At 33.9% G+C, this 15,680-nt stretch overlaps 1 long non-coding RNA gene across 5 annotated transcripts; it reads right to left on the minus strand.

The window, feature by feature from the left end:
- Positions 1-241: 241 nt before the first annotated feature.
- On the minus strand, positions 242-4,791 carry LOC121979354. 5 transcript variants are annotated; one of them, XR_006111390.1, is made up of 5 exons: positions 4,090-4,791; positions 2,541-2,684; positions 2,258-2,330; positions 1,963-2,030; positions 242-269 (listed from the first exon to the last, which is right to left on the minus strand). It is a non-coding gene; the product is annotated as an uncharacterized LOC121979354 (long non-coding RNA). The 5 variants fall into 5 exon arrangements; XR_006111389.1 differs by lacking the exon at positions 242-269 and adding an exon at positions 503-1,880; XR_006111387.1 differs by lacking the exon at positions 242-269 and having other exon boundaries at positions 503-2,030.
- Positions 4,792-15,680: the final 10,889 nt, after the last annotated feature.

The raw sequence follows: 15,680 nt of genomic DNA on the forward strand, positions 1-15,680 counted from the left end.
AGCACAGATTTGATTTTAAAACCGACAATAACAAAAAAAAATACACAAATATTCACAAATTGTACAAATATTCTTCATTCAATAATATCCATAAAATACTCAAACATTCTTTTTACATCAAAAGCTAGCTAATAGATATCAAAATCAAGGTAGAACATTCTTTTAACACATCAAGGTAGAACCGCACTTCAAATGTAATCTAGCATGCATTCAGCCCACTCGAACCGCACTTCATCAATTTCAACTCTGGAGTACTTGAGATTTGTAAACTGTAAAAACACATAAATCCACCATATGTCAAATAACTAAAACAAATGTGTACATGTATCAAATAAAATAGAATACTGAGTTTTTAAAGGCTGTTGTGGAAGATAACGAATATAACATAGAATCTAAAACTTTCATATATGACACTTAGTATATGCTGCTTAGAATATAACATAGATAATTTGCTCCTTCTAATTCAAGTGTACAGATTGATAAGAACTGACAGCATCATACAACAAATTACTAGGCATGATAATGGTTGAACAAAGAAATATGACTACACAACAAATCCAGTGAAGGAAGCATAGAAGAACAAAGCTACCTCTGATGAAGAGATCTACTATTTATTGTACTACCTCTAATGTCATCTTGATATCCTGAATATCTTGCACTAAGCCTCCTATTTTCTGTGATTTCTGCTACCAACCAGAAGAACTTCATTGTGATTTCTAAGCCCCCTAGTTGCTATTGTTAGAACTTCTCGAGATGCAGAGAAGAAGATCATTGGATATCTTTTGTTTTATGTTTACATAGAATATATTTACAGATAAACTTTATAGTGGATTATCTTTTCATCTACTATAAAATCAATCATTAGATTACATCTTAAATGAATCATCTATACTAAGTCAACTTTATAATGAAATTCGGCCCCGTGGTAGTGTAAAAAACATGTAACGTGATATGTATTTTTAGCAGAATGTAGCATGGCTGTAATCACATGTCCATATTGCTGAGAAATGCTAACTGACAGTGTCCACTGTCCACTAACAAGTAACTTAGCTAATATCTTCAAGGAAATATATTCACATGTTAAAGCAATTTTCAAGGCTGTAAATGAACAGAATGTTTGTGAACAAGCTAGATACTCAGCCTGACAAGTGTTCATTTGTGTTCATTCAGCATGAAAAAAAAACATATATAAAATAAACAAGCTTAAATGCTTGAACATTTGTTGTAAGTTCAATAACATAAATGGGCATGCTTTAAAGCTAGTAGTCTGGCTTTCTCTAAGGTTTGTTTATGATCCTTTTTCTTTAGTTTTGCTATTTAAATGTATGTAGAATATAATACATTTATATATTTCTGATAGTATTTGTGTATGTTGTTATTTTAAAGTTTAAATTATCTAGAAAATGTGAAAATTGAGTAATTGATACAAGTCTCAGTTATTGGATCAAGTAAAATGTTTTCTCTAGTTGCTCTCAGTAACATCTTGGGGTTGGTTCAACAATACACTAGTTTGTTTTCTAATAAACAAGCTTGAACATCGGTGTAGCTCATTTACAACCCTAGCAATTTCAATTGTAATTGTAATTTGTGAATATTGCTTTGACAACTAGGAAATATTGATATGATCAGCTCACCAGTGAAGTATGCAAATGTGAAAATTTTGAAATTAGCTTCCTAATTACCGATAGTCTTTTTTGACAACCTGCAGCTTTATCAATGATATTCTATGTACTTCATGCATGAAGAGAAGTTTCATTAAGAAACAAAAATAAAGTATCCGCACAGTTGTCATCAAACATTTCTAAAGCTTACCAATCCATGTATATGTTGCCAAGGCTTGACAATGCTTGTGGATGGTTAGGTTGTAAAGCAAAGGATGACTTGGGAAAAATTATTAAAATGAAGTTATTCAACAAGGAAAAAAAACTTAAGAGAATAAAAATATCCAAATTAAAAAGTCACCCTATAATGTCCAGCGTCTTTGAGAGCATTCCCCTTTTAATGTGCAAGAAAGTCGATCATTAACTAACCTGGCTCACCATCAAGAAGGATACCACATTTTGACATATTAGACCATTATCAACTTACCAGATTATAAGGAATATGTTTATGATTAAAAAAAAAAAAAAAGTATGAGCAATTCTGAATCCTAAAGATATTTTGTTATGGAACTAACAGTAATGATTGTGTTTAGTTCAAGCTAATCTTTATAAATTAGCAATACCATATCAGAAAATAATGAAGAATCAATACTCACATAAAAACTTTGAATATGTGAATCATGAAAGATCATGAAAGACTGCCTTGCTTTGCAACTCCCTGTTCAGTTTCTGCAATTAAGATAGAAAATGTATCTGAAGAAATACAAAAAGTGTATTAATTAATAGACAATAAGTATCTTATTAGCATAAAGTGATAGAACTAATAAAGAATAGATTTATTCATGGAAAGCTTACAGTAGACAATAAGTAACTTATTTGTAGAAAGTGGTAGAACAAATAATGAAGTGTGCAAAATGGATTTATTGATAGAAAGCTTACCAGCCCAAAATGGTGGAACTCCACACAGTAAGATATAGAGTATAACTCCAGCACTCCATATATCAATTTCTGGTCCATAATTCCGTTTTAAAACTTCTGGAGCCATGTAATAAGGGCTTCCAACTATCTCAGAAAATCTTTCACCTAGAATTGGGGTAAAAAGAGAAAAAAAAATAAGTAGAGCACGCCCTTATAGTAAAACTAAACTTCAAGTTATGTTATTGAATGGAAGTGATCATTAATGAGACTCAACAAAAATGAAGATCATTAATATGCATTCATATGGTAACTAATCATTCTAACTTCATTAACCAGGAGAACTTTAAGACTAAAATAAATAGATGAATACAGTAAAAATAAAACTCTCCCTCAACTCCACTGAACAAAAATTGCTTCTTGTTCAAGCAGTGTCATTGCCAATAGTTCATTCCATTCATAACATTATGAACTTAATCTTCTCATTCCAGACACTCAGAGATCAAAATATTCAAATTAGACATGAAAACAATCTCAATAAGTGCATTGCCAATAGTTCTTAAAATATTACCAAGGAGGAGAAAATAAGGAAAACATTCTTACAAAGTGTTCTTTTGTTTTAGCAAACTAACTTAGCGAAATGCAAGGAGCAAAATGTTAAGTAAACAATGAATTGTGAGATAAATTCTTTCCTTAGAACAACATTAACGGCAATACACGAACTATTTTAGAAGACAACACTAGCATAGGCAATACACGAACTGGTTGAAATGAACAACATTTTCAGCGCAAGTAATAATTGAAGCTTTTATTTGGTTCGTTCAATCCAAACTGGTTGAAATGAACAGCATTTTATGTTTCTCAGCCTCTTCACAAATGCAGGTTGCATAAGCAGTGTAATCCTAACAGATGAAGTAAACAACATAGGTTGCATGATGGCCCTCAATCATATACACATAGACAGCTGCATAAAATGCAGCCTGGACAACTTATTATAACACTGCATTTGTTTGATGTGTTTAAAACAAGATTATAATTATAAAATGCATGTAGAACAAAGTAATCTAGTCTAAGAAAACAACAATAATTCTTTTAAGTTGTCTCTAGTCTTTAATTATGAGAGAACATCTTATGTATGTGCACCCAAAAAGCAGTAAATGGAAACTTAACAAGATACCTACAAACTAAAATGATAAGAAGCCAGAACAAAAAACAGACGGACAATTCAAAAAACTCGGCATCTAGAATCAGTTTATCTGTGAAAGTGGCTCAGTTAAATTGACAAGAGAGCCAGGAATAGTGAGCCAAAGCTCTTGTAAACACACAACAGGCGCAACGAGCAAGAAATGAAAATCAATTATACAGGCGCAACGAGCAGGGAAAAAAAGAGCACTTTGCCAGTACAACAAAGCGCACAAGCGATTGCATAACTGCAATTAAAGCCCAAGCCAAGATTCATCAAACAGGAAATCCAACAAAAAAAAAAGGTGAGAACTTCGATCTTTTGTAAGGAGAAAACTGCAAAACTCTAATAGACAAATGGAAAACGAAACAAAGGAGAGAGATCATTCACCCATCAGGAAGTTTATCGATGAAGGTCAGCAACATCTTGAGCTTGCTACCCCCATCCGACGCGAGCCCTGCGTGCATCTCCACCGCCATGGCATCGACCACCTGACGCAGCCTCCCGACAGGGGTGGCGCACGCCTCCTCGAACTCCCTCACCAGCTCCACCGCTCGGCTCCACTGCCTCCTGCTCCTCAGCCTCCGACCAACTAGCGCCGCAGCGATGGCGCACGACACGGCCGCACACCCCAACGCCACCCGGAACCCTAACCTACCCATCGAGCACGCTCCCCGGGTCCAACCGCGCCACCCTTCTATCAATCACCTCATCCCCCGACCTACCAAGGGGCGCCAGAGGAGGAAGCAGGAACGGGGTGAAAACCCACCCGGATGAAGCTGAGGAGAAGAACGGCGGCGAGGAAGGTGGCTGGTCGCGAAGAGGAGCTCGCTCGTGGAGAGGGCGGTGGCTCGCGGAGAGGAGCTCGCTCGCGGAGAGGAAGGTGGCTAGGGCTCGCGGAGAGGAGCTCGCTCGCGGGCGGTGCTTTTTTTGATGCGACGCGGCTTTTTTTTTCTTCTTCCGCGGACTGGACCAACAAAAAAAAAAACAAGCTAGACTACGAGCAACGTGGCCGAGGTTTCACAACGCGGACGGAGAAGCAAGGGCGTCGATCTAAGAAGGAGAAGAGACAGATGAGGTTGAGAGAGATGGTGGGATGTTTAGAAATGGTCGCGTGAGGAAGGGGCGTTATATAGATTTAGGTTTGGAGGGAATGCAAATTTTGGTTGTGGGAATATTAAAATATTTTATTTTGGTTCATTAACACCGGATTTTAAAAACCGCAGTTAAAATCGGTGTCTATTAACGAAAAAAAAAACGCTCATAGACATCGCCTAAAAAACCGATGTCTATAAGCTAAAATCTGCGCTCATAGACACCGGTTTTTGAAAAAACCGATGTAAAATACTCAGACATCGGCTTTTGCTTAAAACCGTTGTTGTTCAACTGATGTCTATGAGGGTTTTTGTTGTAGTGGGTTTAACTAGGGTCAAATTGACCCAACCCTATTCGTTAAATCAATAAAAGAGGACATATTTATAGCCTAAATCTATATAGATGATATAATTTTTGGCTCAACTAATTCAGAATTTTTAGAAGAATTCACAAATTTAATAGAACAAGAATTTGAAATGAGTCTAGTAGGAAAATTAACTTACTTTTAGGATTGCAAATCAAACAAAAAAATGAGGGAAATTATATTTATCAGCAAAAAATATATCAAAGAATTACTTAAAAAATTCGGGATGGAAAATACTAAAAAAATAAAAACACCCATGGCAGTTAATACTATTCTAGATAACGACACAAATAGGAAACCAATTGACTTAAAATACTATAGGAGTGTCATAGGTAGCCTACTGTACTTAACTGCAAGTTGACCCGATATTTTATTTGTAGTGAGTATGTGTGCTAGATACCAAACTTATGCTAAAGAATCTCATTTGACTCAAGTTAAAAGAATCTTTAGATACCTTAAAGGAACAACAAATGTAGGAATTTGGTATCCTAGAGAGCAACACTGTGTTGCTCTGTCTACAACTGAGTCAGAATATATAGTCATAGGAGAATGTGTTGCCTAACTATGGATGATGCACACTTTAAAAACCTTTAACTTAAACATTACAAATGTAAAAGTATTAATTGGTAATATTAGCTTAATTAATTTAACAAAAAATCCGGTGCATCATTCCAAAACAAAACACATTGAAATTAGGCACCACTTTATCAGGGATAATGTAACTAAAGGAGACATTGAACTCAAGTATATTGAGTCCAAATCTAATTTAGCCGATACATTTACCAAACTCCTCCCTGAAAGTGAATTTAGTAATCTACGTAGAAAATTAGGGATGTGCTTAATAGACTAGGATATTAAAATTGCAAAAACTGTTTTCAAAAATAATGTTTTCAAATTCTAGGATAATTTTTTTTGTAAAATCTTCCATTTCTAGAATTTTAAATCAGTTTTAGCCTTAGACTAGAAAAATTCCTTAGAAAGCATGTTCCCTTAGGGCTAGTATTTGAGCATCTCACCAACATCCTAGGATTCCCTTGTTTGTGATTACCGAACATAGAAAGGGGTGAGATGTATAGGCAAATTGCTTGGACTTAAGATGTTTATTTCAATGCATCAACATAAGTCTAGGCATTAAATACCAAACAAACATTAATCAGATTAAGTCATTCAGTTTAGTCAAACACTAACTGATCACAGTTAGACTTAATCTAACTAACCAAGTGAAAGTTACTATCCTCTAATAGTCAATAAGTAGCTAATTGGTTAGACAACTTTTGTAATGTCAGGTTCAGGGGGAGGATTAATTATTTTTATACCTATTTTGAAATTAATTTTTGAAAAATATCTTCTTTAAAATCAATTTAACACTAACTAAGTGTTTTAAAATTTCTTTTGATTTTTCAAACTTAGTTTTGAAAGTTAGACTTACTTAATTGGACTATTTAAACTTAGGTTTGAAAATTAGTTTTATTTTCGAACTCTAAACTCTTTCAAACTTAATTTTGAAATGCATATTTTTTAAAAAAAACTTAGTTTTGAAAAATAAACTTTATCCGGGTTTGTAACTTAGATTTTTCATTTTGAAAATTATATTCTACTTATTTTCAAAACATATTTTTGGAAATTTATTTAAAACAAACTTAGATTTGAAAACAGATTTTACTTAGTTATATTTTACAAATTAAGTCTTGAGAAATAAAATCTTATTTAGTTTTGAAAACTTGATTTGAAAATTGGACTTAACCCTAATATTTTTTGTAAAAATGCTATATTTGAAAATTATGTTTTCAAATTACAAAACTCTTTTCAAAAGATTAAATTACAAATTTTAAAGATAACTATCTTTAAGTCATCTTTCCAAGGTTAACTATTTTTTGAAAGAGATAAAAGATAAAATTTTCAAACAAAAGTTATCTTTCTATGTTTCTAGTTTAAACTCCCCGAAGATAATCTGACTTACAGGTCTAGACTTCCTTGCAATTTTTTTAAAAAATTTGTTCTATGATGATTTTTTGATGAATGCCAAAGGGGGAGGGTTAGGTGGTTTAAGTTAGTTAAACAACAAAATTTAAAACAAAGCTAACTTAACAACCTTATAAATGATTATTTTTTTCTTGTATATTTTTTCACTAACTTAACCAGGTTGTCATTGCATCAAAAAGGGAGAGATTGTTGGTGCGGTTAGCACTAACGATCTAACTCAAGTTTTGATGAATGACAAAATAGGTTAAGTTAGTTTCGTTGTTATCTAACACTCTGATCGAGTGTGCAGGAGAAGCCCAGACAGGTTGACGGGCTGACCTGATGTTTGGCACGAAGCCCAACTAGGTCGACGAGCTGACCTGATGTCTGGCACGAAGCTCAGCTAGGTCGATGGGTCGATCGGATAGCTGGCATGAAGTCCAAACGGATCGATGAGATGACCGGATGTTTGGCACGAAGTCCAGACGGGTTGAAGGACTGACCGGACGTCTGACAGGTAAGTAAAGGTAAGTCACTGGAGGGGAGTGACTGTGAGGATGCGTTCCCGGGAAGGAAACATTAGGCGTCGATCCGATTTAGATCCATTTCGAATATCTAAGTCGAGATCGTGACTAGATTCTGGTCTCGAGGAGACGGAATCTAATTACTATTCTTTTTTGATCATAAACTGTGCTGACACTCTATTTTGCAGGATATTTTGCATTTATGCTTCGGACTAACATTTTCTTGTAGGGAAATGAAGTTGTTGGAAAATGGAGTCCGAGCACCCGGAAGGGATCCGGGCACCCGGAAGGGATCCGGGCACCCGGAAGGGATCCGGGCACCCGGAATGCAAGTTTTATCCACAACGTCACTTCGCCACGTGGAGTGCCCTGGTTGGCTCGGCTACGTCATATTCAGGGCGTCCGAAGGGATCCAGGTGCCCCGAACCTCCTATATAAGGAGGGTAAAGGCTGGAGTCAAAGCACAACAACGAACGATCAACTCTCCTGTGCTCCTGCGACGCTGCGAAGGCTCTCCAACAAGTTTTGTTTCCTTATTATTCTCTTATTGTCGGTTTCTTTTCCTTTACTAAAATTCTTGTACTACATTTGTAAGAATATTTCAAATTATTAGTAATTGTCCAACGAAAGCACTCAACGAGTGCGAGCCTTGGAGTAGGAGTCGACATAGGCTCCGAACCAAGTAAAAGATTACTTGTGTTAACGTTGCTCTCTTTTTGTTTTTCTTTTTCCGCTGCGTGCTTACTCTACAATATTTTTAAATCGCTATTCACCCCTCCCCCCTCTAGTGAAACTCATCGATCCAACAAGCATAACATAATAAAATAATAGTAGTAATTAGATCATGACTTATCAAGACAAGGATTTAGTCAAGGTCTCAACTTAGATTTTTTAAATGGATCTAAGATGGACCAACACCTACAGTTCCCTCAACAGGGAACGTGTCCTCACTGAATCTCTCCTCCAGTTACTTACCTCCACTAACCAATTGTAATCGCTTGACTTGCTTTTGAACCACCAGGTCTTCCCGCCAGTTGTTAGGTCCGTAAACCCAATTGGACTTCGGCCGGTTGTCAGGTCCCGCAAACCCAAGTAGACTTCCCGTCAGATATCGGGCCCCGCAGACTTATCTGAACTTCCCACCAGCTATCAGGTCCCACGAACCTAGCTGGATTTCAGTCTGGTGTCAAGTCCTTCAGACCAGTCAACTCCTGCACACTTAGTAGAAAAGTTAAACAAACATCACATCTAACTTTAACATATTTATTATACATCAAAACCAGATTATTAATACAACCTGCACCAACAATCTCCTCCTTTTTGATGTAATGACAATCTGAATTAAAGTTAGAAAAATAAGTACAATTAAGCACTTCATGTCTTCCTTGACAATGGCACGACCAACTCTACGATCAATGAAGCTACTATTTTAAGTATTTTGCCTCCTAATCTCATCAAAATTGTTGCACGGCCTTTAGTTAGTATTCAATTTCATGGCCAAAAACTATCATATACTAAGTTTGTAGTCAATATATATTTACAGTTTTATAACAACTGTGATACTTTTGACACTCTCCTATCCTTTTGCAAATTATGAATTAAACCTTTACTACACCTGAATATACATTTAATCTTGGGACTTAACTTTTTCATCGCTCTTGATCGAGCCCTCCTCCTTACTAAGGATTATGTTATTTTCCTTTCCACCTCCACTGTTTTCTCCATTATTTTTAACTATCCTTCCACTGTGCATAAGTGTGATGATGCTCCTTCAAATGCTTTTATATATATATATATATATATATTTATATATATATATATATATATATATATATATATATATATATATATATATATATATATATATATATATATATATATAGAGCGTTGATATCCTGCGCGACGCGCACAATGTGCGACTGTGCGCGTCGCGCAGGATTTCAGTGTTTGTTATAATATTATTATACATGATAATTACCCAATAAAATATAATATACACTTGTGAGTAATTAATTTTGTTTTAATTTAATTTTTTTTATACTTAATACTTATAATATAATCTTTAAATAAAATACTAAATGCATAACAGTAGACTATTGTACTATATGGATTAGTTGAGGCAAGCAATATTGTAATTGCAGAGCTGATGATATGGACTTTTTTTTATGTAAGTTTAAATTAAAATTTTTTAAAAATATTAATTTAATATCATTTTCTATTTCATGTAAATATAAGTTAATCATTTATATATATATATAAATATATATATATATATATATATATTAATTTTATAATTTTTATTCACTATAATTATTAATTTTTGAACAGGTGTAAGTTGATGGTTTTTATAAGTATTAATTTAATTTTTTTTAAAAAAAACTTAATTTGAGAATTAATCGAATCAAACTTCCAAATTCAATCAATTAGTTAATTTGATTTAATCAATATTTTGCATGATTAATATTGTCAACTTTATAAACCCCTTGCAACACCAATACTTTAAGATCCAAAACTAGATTAATTTCAATGGATTTTAAATATTAGGTGTCCATCCTTGATAATCATAGTTGAGCACATTGTAACACTCTATTTATTCAATATAAAATATTATTTGTGGGAAATATTTATAAAAATTTTGATAGAAAAAAGTTTTACAAGGTATGATCTACCTATGTGGCAACACCCCATAGGTATGATCTACCTATGGTGCATAAGAGAGACAACTATTTTTGAGTTAGGCCACTCAAATGGACTTAATAGGCTTAAGAAGTTAGTTGATTCGGTGAATAAGGTGGGGACCTCGAAGTTGAGGTTGAAATCAAGAAAGTTGGTTGAGATAACTGTCAAAATTAAGAAGGAGTCAATACTCAGGGCTAGCACGGTTGCATGTCTCAACCGAGTGATTTAACCAATTGGATATCCAGTCTGATCGGATCCTATGTCCCTCAAAATCGATGGAATCTTGAGCCATATTAGTGCAATTTAGGACCGAATCCTCTTAATTTAATCGGATATACTAGGCGTATGGCGCGTCCGAAATCTTAGTTGAATGGAGAGGCCGAGCAAAGATCAAGTCCTCAAGAGAATCATCATTCCTTAGTCGACCTGAGCCTATAGGCAAATAGGATCCGATCAGACGATAAAGGGAACTCAATCAGCCTACCATCAAAGAATATTAATGGCTCATCAATCCATCAACCTAGTATTTCTTTTGACGTTTTGTATAACAGTTGCAACTGTCAGAGAATTAAGGAAATATTTTCTGTGCAATTTGTACGATAAAAGCTTCTATCCTACAAAGCACAAAAGTAGTGGTGGATCTATTTTTGAAAAAGTGTCAGAATTTCAAAATAGTTAGTTCTTTTTTAAAAATACATCGATATTCGAACACAGAGAAAAAGTAATATTATATAAGAGGTCTCCTCCTAAAAGCGCAAGTACGTAACATTACGCAATGAGCCCACTATTCATTTTGGTTGTTCAATGCATTCCATTTCCTCTCGATCAATTGTCTAACTTGAGAGTCAGAATGTCTGCACTGAGGACCCCTCTGTAGCTCGGTTGCTGACGTTTTCTACCCTCTCTGTTCTTTTTTGACACGCAGAATCGTTCGACATCCTCTGCCTCCAACTCAAAATCTTCTCACAGTTAACATCGAAAACACCTACTCAGTGCACCATCTTTCTCGATTTCAAACAAGATCATTAGTTAAATTGGATCATTGGTTGATCTGATTTGTATGGGTTGCATGATCATGGAGAACCAAATAGATTAGACCATCATGGTGGGCTGATGAGTTAGGAGCCAAGATGGGTTGAACAAGTTTGTAGAAAATCGAATCATTCAAGCAAATCAAGCCGGCCAATTACATATTACAATTTGGCTTGCCCTAATTTGGGTCATCCCGCCCACAAGGGTGAGCAAATGATTTAAATCCAAACTGAATTGTATAAATTTAAATTGATTAAATTAAATATTTTTTAAGACAAATCAAACTGATTGAACTTTATTATCAAATCTAATCAATATAAAATCGATTAATTCGATCGATTGGCTAGTCCAATCATTGGTCAATTACCTTGTTATTGTCTGATTCAACAGAAGGATTAGAGCTAGTCACTGTCCTTGTCCCTGACCAGATTGCAGAAATGAGGTCCAACCTCCTTTGGAGGAGCTGCCCTAGTAGAAGGATTAGACTTGGTCATTGCCAGAGGTTCAGAGCAACTCATCCTTAGCTTGCTGTGATAGTTATTTTGTGAATCCTTAATTAATTATTTATATTTGCTAAAGAATAATTGAGCAAATTGATTAAGTTAATTAATTTTAATTTATATATAAAGTTTTATAAATATATTATAATTAGTTTTGTTTAAATGGTCATGTGCCAACATCAAATATTGTGAAGATTCTGATTATGGAAGGATACAATTTCAGTTAAATTAAATTAATTAATCAAATTTAATGTTCAATTCTATTATTTTATAAATTTGATTTTATAAATTAAATAACTATTTCGAACCGATTGCTCAGTATAGACCTTGAACTAAGTCCGTTTGGCTAAAATACCTTTAACCTTTTCTATCCCATAGCATTTTGTCCTATTTAAAAAATAATATTTAACCTCCCAAAAATTAAATTTCAGAAATTTTTTAAAAGATTTATGTAATAACCTTGCTCAAGAGAGAAAAACCTATTGAATTGGCTATTATATATATCCTTTGATATAAATCTTTATAAAATTATTTTATATAGACACTAACATAAATAAAATAACAGAAAAATAATAATTTTAAAAGAGATAATCAATCAAAAACTCATTTCATCATTTTCATCAAACTAAAAATAAGCTAAAATTTTAAATTAATAAATCAAATGAAAATGAAAATAAAACAAAATTCCTCATTAAAAATTTCTGCATCATTAAATGTGGCGTACAATGAAGGAGTAATTTTGGTTTATCAATTTAGAATTCTGACTCTTTTTTAATTTGATGAGGATAGTAGAATGAGTTTTTGATTGGTTATTCCTTTCAGATTTGTTTTTATTTTCTATTGTTTATAAAGGTGCATATATGAATTTTATGAGGATTTTTATCGAAGATATAATGATCAATTTAATGTATTTTTTCTCTCTTGAGATTATTATTAAAAAATTAATAAAAAGATAACGACACAATTATCTTTTATTCATTGTAGTTTTACCTGATTATCTCTTTCAGAATTGTTATTTTATATTATTTATATTTGTGCATGTATGAATTTTATGATAATTTTTATCGAGAGATATAATGATCAATTCAACGTACTTTTTCCTGGTTAATGTTATTATTAAAAAATGATTAAAAATAATAAAGGTATAATTATTATTTATTGGATTTCTTACATTTGACTTTTGGTCAAACTGTTAAATACTATTTTTTAAATATAAAAAAATAAAATACTACGGGATAAAAAATATAAGAGGCTAAAGGTGTTTTAGCCATTATTAAATCATTAATATCATAACCACATGACAACAGTAACTATAGGAAAGAATGTGTACAGTTGTAAATTAATTGTTCATTAATATTCAATGAGATCATCCAGTAGCATTAAGAGAAGCTAAGACACGTAATCAACTGATATTTTAAACAATGCATCCAATTGGCCAGCAGCCTAACGTCGAATAGGAGTGACCTTTGGGTGGTTTTTACCATCTGTGCTATCTAAATTATAATTTTAAAAGACAGTATTTTCGAAAGAGATCATAATTATAAGATCGGATCATCCCTTACAATCCGATCATAATTTTATTATTTTATTAAAAATCTTCCTCATTTATTAATTAATTTTGATGAAGCTTAAAATATATTTACATTAATATCCTTTTTTCTATTTACACTAAAAATAATTCCAAGATTTATTAATAATTTCACAAGCTAAACAATCAGTGATCTAGAGTTCGAGACTCAGCTACAGCGTATTATTATGAATTTTTCTCATCATTAATTTTCTCTGATTGTTTTATATAAAAAAAAATATATAATTCTCTTTAGTCACATATCTTAGAATTGATAATACTATGATCAAAGAAACTTCTATAAATATTTTAGACCGACGATGTTAAAAAATATACTTTTCTTAATTTTTTTTTACTAAGACAAGTATAATATTAAATTAAAATAATTTTTTTATAGGGAAACCTGTTACAGTAGTTAAATCCAAATAATTCAGATTTTCAAAGACCCAAATAATTTATATATTATTATATTATACATGCAACGCGTGTGCGATCACACTAGTTATAAATAATAAATCCCTTGATTCATGTTTTTTACCCGAGAATCTGGGTCGTCGTTTACTAGCATAGGCAAAATGTGTATTTTAAACCATACAAATTATTTATTTATTTTTGGTCAGTAAATGAATATTGATATTTTGTATTAATCAACAATTAGTTAATTTAATGATAAGCAAATTAATCATAAATTCTAATCCGCATAACTGTTATTATAAAAAAGAGTTTAAATTTATCCTTTTCACATATGACAGAAGGTAATTTGCTCACCTAGTATCTCTATTGATCTTGTCCGAGTGCTAAGTCGACGGACGTTGGGAACGTGGCACTCTCCGCTGTCTCCGACTGATGTGAACCTGCAAAGAAGCCGAGCCGGGAGGGGTTTCCCAGCGACGACCCTCCGACGCTCAAGTCAGGTAACGAAGAAGCAGAGTAACGTTACTGTGGCTACAGTGATGAGAATCGCATATCTTTGTCAAAGTCTAGGGGTCCTTATATAGGACCCCGGGGAGGCGCGGCATGCTTCTCAATGCGTCCACGCTTTCCCAAACATACCTCAGTAGGGTTGTGTCAGAAAAGCATGTCCGACTCCATTCCGTAATTGTCCGAGCATATCTCTGACATGATAGTGGAAACCTCCACCGTACGATACTCTGTCCACTCCAGTCGCCGACCGTGCTGTTTATCGGCAGCAGGTGTCTCGAGGATGATATTACCGGTTGTCCCTTTTGTCCCTTTGCGCCACTTACCTGTTCCCGTGCCGAGCGGACTAGCCGCTCGGCGCTCATTGCCTCTGGGCATGCTCCGGTACCTCGGACCGGGCAGGGGAGCCCCGCACATGTGCTCGGATAGGATTGCGCCCTATTATCTTGTGGCTCGGCCGAGCGGCTTGTCCGCTCGGCACAAAGATTCTTTTACCTCGAGCATCGGAAACCTGACCCCTGGTCGAGCTGTCTTTCGTCCGGCCGTGGCGACCCATGGCTGGATGTTCGACCGGTCGAATGTTTGGTCGGCCCTCCAGTCCACTCGGCATGACCTCTACCCGCTCGGCACGATCTTAGGGTTAACCCTCTTGACCATTGCCCTCCATGTGTCGTTAACCTCCCGCCAATGAAGACCCCTCATTCTTACCATCGGATCACTTACCAATCCGTCTCTAAATCAATATAACAAAGGTACATCATAAATAGCTATTAGTCATTAGTACGATTATCAAGACATAAGAAAAGACATGTTTAGGCACACCCAATTTCAACACCTAATATGATATCATCCCTATCTTAACCATCTCTCACATAAAACAAGAAACCCGAATGGAGAAAATAAACACTCTTATTCAACATAGTATTGATAAATTTAACTAAAGTTATATAACATTCTATTAACTTAATTATACAAAATACACATTTCAGAAAGCCGCTAGTTAAAGCTTATTAAAAAAATTATTAAATAATAAGGAAATTTCGATGGAAATTCTCATCATTTTCCAAATGAAATTTTTGATTGCTCTAAAAATTGCTTTCAAACTATTTAAAACATAAAAATATAAAAATTAAACGTTTTAACAAACAAATGCACGATTACAAGTTTGATCTAAAAGGATCTCACTATCAGATAATAGTGCAATGATTAAGCCCTCTAATGAATAATCAAATAATCTAAGGTTTAAATTTTAATGACGGTATATTATAAGAAATTTTTCCTTTAATGAAAAGCCGACTTAAAAACACTAACCGTCTGAATGAAACTCTATAAATATT

This window comes from Zingiber officinale, chromosome 5A (assembly GCF_018446385.1).
Source record: "Zingiber officinale cultivar Zhangliang chromosome 5A, Zo_v1.1, whole genome shotgun sequence".
In the NCBI taxonomy this organism is placed as follows: domain Eukaryota; kingdom Viridiplantae; phylum Streptophyta; class Magnoliopsida; order Zingiberales; family Zingiberaceae; genus Zingiber; species Zingiber officinale.